A 10,281-nucleotide genomic window follows, 5' to 3' on the forward strand; every position below is an offset into this window, starting at 1 on the left:
TGTGAAAATAGGAGGAGGAAAGATTACGGAGGTAGAAGAAATTTGTTATTTGGGAAGTAGAATTACTGAAGATGGACAAAGCAGGAGCGATATAAAATGCCGAATAGCACAAGCTAAACGAGCCTTCAGTAAGAAATATAATTTGTTTACATCAAAAATGAATTTAAATGTCAGGAAAAGATTTTTGAAAGTGTATTTTTGAAGTGTCGCTTTAAATGGAAGTGAAATTTGGACGATCGGAGTATCCGAGAAGAAAAAATTAGAAGCTTTTGAAATGCGGTGCTATAGGAGAATGTTAAAAATCAGACGGGTGGATAAAGCGACAAACGAAGAGGTATTGCGGCAAATAGATGAAGAAAGAAGCGTTTGGAAAAATATAGTTAAAAGAAGAGACAGACTTATAGGCCACATACTAAGGCATCCTGGAATAGTCGCTTTAATATTGGAAGGACAGGTAGAAGGGAAAAATTGTGTAGGCAGGCCACGTTTGGAATATGTAAAACAAATTGTTAGGGATGTAGGATGTAGAGGGTATACTGAAATGAAACGACTAGCACTAGATAGGGAATCTTGGAGAGCTGCATCAAACCAGTCAAATGACTGAAGACAAAAAAAAATTAGTGTAGTCAGCGATATGAAATTTAATATTACTTTTATGCGTTATCTTGTACTCGGGAGTTACCACCTCATATAGCCTACACAGGCACCCGACTACATCAAATATAGAAATAATATTAAATTTCACATCGCTAACTTACTGTATCATGAAAATGTGCTTGTAAGAAAAGAAAGAAAAACAAATATTTTTTGTCGTTTTTCATAATTATTCTAGGTAGATTTTTGTACAATTAGCGTAGTCAGAATTATTTTATTTAGGACTTTTTTGTTGTTTACATAACTTTACCTGGCGTACATATTTTTGTTTTCATCTCGAGAATGAAAAATATTTCTTTTTTTATCGTTTTATGTTCAATTAATGAAATATTTCGCTTTTACAAGGGGAAGGTACATCGGTTCGAATCCGACTTCATTTCCTTTTTTAAAAAAAATGGAAAGTACATAAAATTTTATTTCATTAATAACTACTGATTTTTTTTCATATTTTTTATTATTATTGAATTATTTATTATAAACCTTTTTTACAATCAAGAGGTTAATAATTATTAATACATCAATATAATTGAAAAAGAAGTTGAAAAAAAAGATTTCACCGGTGCTAAGGAGGGAATAAAAAAAATTCCCACCTTAAAGTTAAGAAAACTTCAAATTTACTCAATACGACAATCGTATGTGAAAAAAGTTTCACATGTTTAGCTTACGACAAGCCGTGTCTGATAAAGTTTTACGTACTGTTTAGACGATTAAATAACACTTTTAAGCGATGCGATACTGTGCCTATTAAGGGAGGTGTGATTTGTTTTTTGTCTTCAAAACTTCATTTTTTCTACCCCCTGAGCCAATGGTTGGTGATATCAAAAAACTTTACTTACAAAAGTTTTAGGCTCTTATCCAAAGAATCGTAGAAACATAAACGAATTCGATATTTTACTTAATAAAAAGGTTATAGCAATATTTTGTTTTTTTTTCGAAAAAGCCCTCCATTTCCATCCCCATCGTCCGATTTTGGCCGTTAACAAACTCGTACGAGATTTTGGGTCGCATCTTTTTTTCAGGGAACAGTTTGAAAGTGATTTGCGGAAAATTACGGCAGTTATCGTGTCCACGAGAAAATGAAATATATATATAAGCTTTTGAGCTGACGGTGGTTTTGGAGTCTGGAGGATGTGAAACGCGAAGATATATCGAAATTTTCCCGAAGTCGAATCACGGTATCCATTACAATAGGTAGCTTTCTAATGAAATGTACCTAATAGCTTACCTACCTCCCAACACATTACGAATATACTAGTTGGAAATCAGAATAAAATTAACCTGTTTATCTTATTTATTCAACTAGTTTAGAGGAACATATATCAAGACTTGAACATGTTTTTGATAGATTTAGATCCGCTAATATTATACCCCGCATTTAAAAATACATATGTAAAATTATATAAATGTGAAATTCGTTTAAAAACAAATCGTGAAAGAATTCCTTTAAATTCAGAAATGAATTTGACTCCAACACCTAAACCACTGAAAATACTTCATATCGATAGGCGTTTTTTTTTTTTGTTGAAAAACAAAAGATTTTGTCAATTTAGATAGTTTTTTAGGTATACACAAGTATAATGGATTGAAAGATCACAATTAACAGAAGCAGCTGATAAATTATTAAATTAATCTACCCGTCATAAAATACCTGAAAAATTTTATTTCTAATAACGATACCGAATTCAATAATTCAAAAATGAATGCGGATATATAAAATTAAAATATATTTTACAAGCACAACATCCATCGTCAACGTGAAAGATTTCAGTCTACGGTAACTGAACATATCAGAATCTTTAATAACCGACAAGAAATTAAAAACGATAGTTTTAAAAATGAAATAAAATATGCAGTTATTGCGTACAAGAGTAGTATTTATTCTGTTACCAAATTAAAACAGTTTGAAAATTTTATGGACATAACCCAACTTCATTGTTAGAAGCAGATATACAGCGGCAGATAATAAACGATTACGTCAAAAATCATAAAGTAAATATGATGAAGTAAAGAGAAAAATAAATATGATAAAGGAAAAGTCAGTTCAGTGAAAAACAGCACGACATATACAAAAAGTAAAATACATTTAACGACCTCGAAAGGTTAAACAGATACAACAGAAAAATCCTCCGATACAGAAACTAATCTGTATTTAAAATATCTTGCAGGTCCTAACTATTAATTCGGAAACGGTCCCGATAGAATTAGATTTAGCCAAATTAGAGGCTTTTTACCGGTACATTTATTCATTATGATAAAGTAGTAAATCTATTTATAAAATTTGAATAATATTTAAGAATATTTATTAAATTGTTTTAATTATACCTTTTAATTATAAATTGTATAATGTAAGTAAAAACAGTCATAAGTCTAGAGATGGAAGTAATTATTTAAAATTTATTACTCGTTCGAAAATGAATAAGTTAAAAATAGTCTTGGTAAGTAATAAAGTAAGAAATAAAAGACGAATTGTTAATGGTCTCGGTTCGATTGTTCTTTACTACTAATTTACATGCTTATGATGGAGAAAAATATAAAAAATTGTTAGAAGAAATAAAACAAACAAAATGTTATTGTAAATCAGATTAATGACCGGTAGTCTCTTAGTACATACAGATATTATGAGTTTCATAATACAGTTAGTATAACTGAAGATAATTTTATGGAATTACGTAATATGTAAATCGTTCTGTTGAATTAGAAAAATTAAGAAATGTAACAGAATTAATTAGTAAAATAAAGTTTTTTTTTTCAAAAATATTATTCGTTAAAAGAAATAACTTATATAAATAAAAAATATAGATCGTCTTGTAAATTAATAAAATTAAAATTAGATTTTGAAACTTACCTTATTTTACATCCGATATCCAAAATATAAAATTTTGAAAAATGTAAATTAATTATACACCTTTATCCACTGTTACAAAATGTATTTGAGTTTATTTAAATATTTCTCCCGATTATGAATTCATGTCTGCTACTTTCAAAATGCTATAATTACTGTGAATGTTTATTTTCTAATAATAATTTTTAATGAACACTGTGATACAGAATTTATAAATATGTAATTATTTAATTTTTAAGAACGTGCCTTTGATAAAGATGCTTTGGTTAAAGATGTAGTCCAAATACTGAAAACTTTAACCTAGATCAGTAACCAAAGAAATTTTAATGTAACCGTTTTAAAATGAACCCACCGTGTTGGTCTAGAGGTGAACTTGTCTTCGCAGATCAGCTGATTTCGAAATCGAGAGTTCTAAGGTTCATATCCTACGGATTTGAACAGTACGATCGTGAATAACTGTGTTCTTTGGCGAGTTGGGTTTCAATTAATCAACACACCTCAGGAACGGTCGAGCTGTGACACTGTCTGTACAAGACTACACTCATTCATCCTCTGAAGTAATAATACATTATGTGATTCCGGAGGCTAAACAGAAAAAAAATTAAATGATTATTTTTTTATATAAAAAACGTTAAAATTAGGTTGTGTTTCAATCGCTACTGAGATACATATTATTCGATAAAACTGCATACTACTCCTTCCTGTAATAATCCGACTGGATTTGGATTCACCTTTGATAAACATGTACATATTGCCAGTTAAAAAGTAAAAATCTACTTTTTGCAAGGAGAGGTTTGCACACTTGGTCCTGAGTTTCCATTCCCGGTTTGACTTCATGATTATTTTATACATATAAAATTTAGTTACTTTAATCTCGTTTACTTTATCTAGTGAAAGGTTACGCTGTTATCTTAAAATTTAAAAATAAAAAAAATATAAAATAAAATGATCGCAGTAGGATTAGAATCACTGAAAAGAAAATATTACAATATAGAAATATAATAAATTACAAAATACCTAAATTTGAAGCAAAAAAATGAATTATTTTCGTAAAATAACTGACGTAATATTTAAATTGACAGGTATATTACCTCCGATAAACGATCTATGAATGTTCGGATAATCGAAATTTCAGATATTAATTTTAAAAAACAGTTACTTCAATTTAGATATTTTAATGTTATTTCAGCTGCAGAAAGAGAAACAAAGAGATTTGTTTAATGTTAACTTAAGAATACTGAAAACAACACGAACGTTCGGATAAATGAACGAGAGAAGTCGGTAAACCGAGAATCTTATAATTAAAATACCTATAATAATTCGATTTTAAATAACAAGATTAATCCACAAAATAAACCGGCTTTCCTCTTTTTATTGTACTGGTACTTAAAATAAGTTATTTTACTTTGTAATCTTAAAAGCAAATTTTTATCTAGCGGACCGGCATTAATTTGTACGAATTAAATAAATTATTGTATTATATTTGACAACTTATATTATGAAAATAATAATATTAATTCGCTATTACTTTTCTTTCTTTCTTCTTATGACCCCCGGAATGTTTACTACAGTTTAACCCTCATTACTATCACTACTATATAAATAAAAATAAAAAACAAAAAACCTGTAAATAAATAGCCTAAAAAAACTTTTTTTACTAGATTTAATGTAGTTGTATATATCGAGAGATATCGCCTAAATCGAATGTTTATGTCTAAATCGATCGGTTTACAAACCAATTTGGTAATTTGTAAAAAAAAAAATTAAAATATTTAGTTCATTTAATTTTCACCATTCCCGTTTATTCTGTCACCACATTATTTAGTACCGTACTATTTTTCTTAGTACAAAATACTAATATTTAAATTACTTACCGAGTTTGTGTAGAAGAATCCTTTTCTATTTTGTTTTTGTATTTATACAAAATTTTCGTAAAACGCAAGATAAATTAATTACAAATAATGCATTTTTCATCGACGTAACACGATGTTTTGTTGCATGTAGTAAATCAGATCTGACTGTTCGGTACGAATCGGTACAGAAAGAGACAAATAACGTATGAGAAAGACAGCGAAGGAGACGGGTACAGCAGCTAGCCGGTAAATAACGCACAAACAGCAAACGCAATATAGACTACTTCACTTGTGTCTTAATACATCTCTCGTAAGCACACTACATAAAGTTACCCCGCTCTTTTCTTTATCGCTTATTTTGATTTAATGTCGTTTTTTGTTACTGATAGTTCTATATTAACGTAAAATTATTTGGTTTAAATTTTCGAATAAACATTTCATTATGTCCCATAGTTTTAAAATATTTACAATAATAATATATTTAAAATAGTATTTTTTATTTAATAAATAAGTTTTACAACAAATAAATCGGTTCGTTTTAATCGATCAGAATCGCACCATCTGAAATAATTTTTAACTAAATTGATTTCCGAGGTGTTAACGAATATTGAATACGATATTTAACATTTTATTTTTGAATCAGAAAATTTTGAAGTTTCGGAACCGTCTAAATTTTTTTTAGCTCTTACCGGTAGTTTACATAGTTTAATGCCCACAGGAACTCTTTATAACAGTATTTGTAAAACAACAAAATTTGATGTATTCAAATATCAACCGATGAACCGAGTAAATTTATTGATTTATTCAGTAATAAAAAGATTACTTATTTTAAAGACATTCTGGCGGTGTTTAAAATCTTTATATATAGTTAGTTATGTATCATAAATATATGTGACTCAAGCGTTATTTATGATAAAATAATCACAACTCTTCTTCGTAAACGTACAAGCCTATCTCTCTCACTCTCTCTCTCTCTGCGTGTGTGTGTGTCTCTCTGTGTGTGTGTGTGTGTGTGTGTGTGTGTATGTATGTATGTATAAAATTCATAAATCTAATGGTTGATAATTCATTTATCTAATGATATCTGACATGACACGAATCACAAATCGCTTCTGAAAACGACGCAGCCAACTTAAGAAAAACAAGTTCTCATGCTATCTCCCAAATAACAAAATTCTTCTACCTCCATAATCTTTTCTCCTCCTATTTTCACATTCAGTGGTCCATCTTTGTTATTTATACTACATTTCATTACTTTTGTTTTGTTCTTGTTTATTTTCATGCGATAGTTCTTGCGTAGGACTTCATCTATGCCGTTCATTGTTTCTTTTAACGCCTGTGCAAGTATATATATATTTTAATTTGAATTCAAAACTTTTCGGGTTGAAGAGAAAGGCGCTAGTACCTGCCATGAAATATTGTGTGTGTGTGTGTGTGTGAATTTGTACTTTGTAGTCTACTTATGTTGTTTGGAAACTTGATTCAGTAGTTATAATAAGGATTCTAAAGTACAGAAGTAATAAAATATCGAAACACGATGTTAATCTACATCAGAGAGGACATCTGTGCATAACGCCTCTGTAATATATTTGTTCTGGACGATAATGCGAAAGTTTTTTCATGCTACAAAAAAAAAACTGCCTCAGTAATTATACTGATTTTTTTAACCGTAACCGAATCAGTAATTTACTGAATCAATTGTCATATTTAGCTTCAGAAAATTTGCTTTCATAAGCTGGCGAGCAAAGGTTATATTTGGTTAGGTTATTTTGATATACGTACGATTTGTCAGTACACAAAGTCAAGATAACCTAAACAGCAGCTGTAGCTGCAGTGGCGTTAATACATTTAAGTACCAAACTCTTATATGCATTAGAATATTCGTTGTTAGGTCATCGCTCTTTAACCCATAAAATGAATGATATTCAACTTTTAATAAATTATTTGGCATACTGGTGTATAAATGAATAGTAGATCAGGTTTATACTTAATTGTTGACCTTATAAACTTAATTCATTATTAACTGTTCTTTGCCCATATTGAATTTCCAAAGAATGTTTTTTTTTTTATTGTTTTCTAAATAAATAAGCAGACCAATATTGATGAAATTATTTTCTTTGATGTTTCTATCATTCTTCATAACCGGTTGAAAATTATTAATTGAAACAAAATGGTAAATTCAATAAAAACCTTACATTAATATTTGTTATATTGTAAATATATTAGAACCCAAAAATAATATTTCATCATAAAAAGGTATTTGTAAATTTAATTTCTGTTTATTGTTAATGAATAGAAGACATTAAAATCTCCATAATATATTGAAACCAATGGAATTTGTAAAACTTGTTTCAACCACCTTAAAATACCAAAAACATGATTGTGCTCACTACCCCAGTTTAAACAATTTTAGATAGCTGAAGAAATTATTCCACAATTAAATTAAGTTAATGAAAGTACCCTCTTTGTATAGCAATTTCTTTTGATATAAATTGTTGCAATATTTCCACTATCCTTTCCCTGGTATTAATTATGAATTAAGTATTGAATTGTAGAACCTTCAATATATCCCTGGTCAGAGGACCAAAATATGTTAATTAACCTAACCTGTTTTGGTGTAATACCAAGGTACATAATAAACTTGCTGGTTCATATTAATTTTAATAACTAATAATGGCCATCATCACATGTTATTTAAATAATTTTACATTACATTGTTGAAATAGATACAAGAGTGTATGTTGACAGTAAGAGCTCTAAATTTAGCCTAAACAGTGCATTAATAATGAATTACTAAAATAAAATATCAGCTGATAAAATAGGCTAGCTGAATATTCAAATAAATTTACTTTTACAAAAAAGTAAGAAGAACGAGATAGTTTACATTTTTACAGATTTATAAGAAGAGATGTTAAGAAAATGTCAGCTGTTGACTGAATTGTAACAACTTAATATTTTAACAAGAAGAAGGGCAATTCTTTTAATTATAAGCATAATGAAGAAGAATCAATGTTTGAGTCTGAACACCTAGTCTATAGCGACTAGGATTTCTTTAAATATGTTAATGATGCAGAAGATGTGTCCAGTGGTCCTAATAATTAACAGTAATTGAAGTATTGCGTTAGGTTAATGAACAATCTGGTCTGGTTAAGGTGGATTTGTTAAGTACTATCTCTGTAAATAAAAAATAAATAAAAATATCTAAAAAAAATTGTAGTCTATTGCTCAGATTAATTAAAAAGTTGTAGTAGCATGAACTTGACATTTTTTTAATAAATTATTTTTCTAGGTTAGAAAAGCAATATTATTTTAAAAACTACAAATATCGCTTGGTAATTGAAATCAGTAAAACTAGAAATTAATTTATCACCTCATCGATGGAAAAGGCGTACTTGTCTTTGTATGGAAGATCCGAGGTTCGATTCTAGGCTTGGGTCCAGAAAGTGTGTAACGAATCAGTCTCAACTTGCCACTAAAAATGTTAAATTATCTAAAATAATAAAACTGTTTTTAACACATAAACCGTACTTTGTTTACCCCAGAGTTCAGTACGTTTAGATCGTACAATAATTTTATTTCCTCGGTTAATTATTTTATTGCTCGATTAGCCTAAAATTTATAACCAGTCGCGTAATTTGTTTCTGTTTGTTTATTTTTGAGATATTATTTCGCCGGTATTATAAATAGAAAACAAAGTCAGAAACGTTTGCGTATACGAAATAGTTAATTTATTTTGTAAAAATAGGAGAGTGCAAATTGTATTTTAAAATTCACTACGTGATAAGTTTGGATACAATAGGCAAACAAAAATAATGACCCTTACTTTAATCTACATTAAAATAACTTATATATAAAAAATTCTTACCTCGACCAACAACGAGGGTTATCTAAAATAAACGTATAAGATATAATATTAATAGTTAAGTCTGACCACAGACATGAGAATCTAAATGAAACTGTGCAATCAACCCAAGATGGCCGCTGGATCCATACGCTTTTCTCTGCACGCACGTAATTTCAGTCTCACCCCCACCCCTACAACAACTAATTTCTTCAAACCGCCAGAGCTAAATTGTGAAAATAACCACTCCATCTAAACTGTTCTTCCTACAATGCACCTCTCAGAACAAGCGACCGACGGACAGTTTAATATTAATTTTTTTAAACATTTGATAACTTATAATCATAAAAAATAATTTAAACCAAATTTTAAAACGTATATACACGTTAATAAAGGAACGTAACAAAGGAATCCAAACGGTAGTAAGGTTTTCAATTATTTCTTTTTACTAGTATTCAATTTAACTTAAATAATTTACTCACGCATATTTTATAGTTGCAACACAATTTTACAACTTAGACCGTATCCTCTAGAGTAATCAATCAGAAAAATACAACAGGATCATTTCTTTTAATACATATGATAAAAAAATATTAATGAATATTTTTTTAATACATGGGGATTATGATATAAAACGATTATTTCCAAATTTACCTCATATCAAGTCGATTACCGTATTTCACAGTACAGCCCAGCACATCTGTAATACAAATAAGCGCAATAACACTTAGAGATGTTACTAATTGCACGCTAGTCCTTATAAAAAACAAATAAATTTAGACTCGATTTGATCGCTACAAAGTTCAATTTTTCTAATGTAAATTTTGTCTATAAATGGTTCAACAAGCGATTTTTTTCAGCATTTTTATAATTATTTTTCTCTCAGATTTGTCACCGCTTTTGTCACATAATGTTTGAGATATGGAGGTTCGAATAATCGACGTTTTAATAAACAGTAATCTCATTATATTTAATTTCAACCATAATTAATCTCTGAATCTTCTAACACGAAAATCTCTCAAATAATTCGAATACTATAACAAGCAATAATTTATGTAAATTTTACGGATAAATAAAATATATCATATTTT

General features: G+C 28.8%; 1 protein-coding gene across 2 annotated transcripts in view; it reads right to left on the bottom strand.

The window, feature by feature from the left end:
- LOC142327954 (uncharacterized) overlaps positions 1-9,332 on the bottom strand; it is a 56,147-nt gene extending 46,815 nt beyond the window's left edge. For both annotated transcript variants that reach the window (XR_012757131.1, XM_075371375.1), the window contains exons 1-2: positions 9,215-9,332; positions 3,849-4,081 (exon numbers count right to left, since the gene is read on the bottom strand). The gene's annotated coding sequence lies outside the window, so the exon portion shown is untranslated. The remainder of the gene's footprint in view (positions 1-3,848; positions 4,082-9,214) is intronic.
- Between the last annotated feature and the right edge of the window lie 949 nt (positions 9,333-10,281).

Source organism: Lycorma delicatula, chromosome 7 (assembly GCF_047948215.1).
Source record: "Lycorma delicatula isolate Av1 chromosome 7, ASM4794821v1, whole genome shotgun sequence".
Lineage (NCBI taxonomy): Eukaryota > Metazoa > Arthropoda > Insecta > Hemiptera > Fulgoridae > Lycorma > Lycorma delicatula.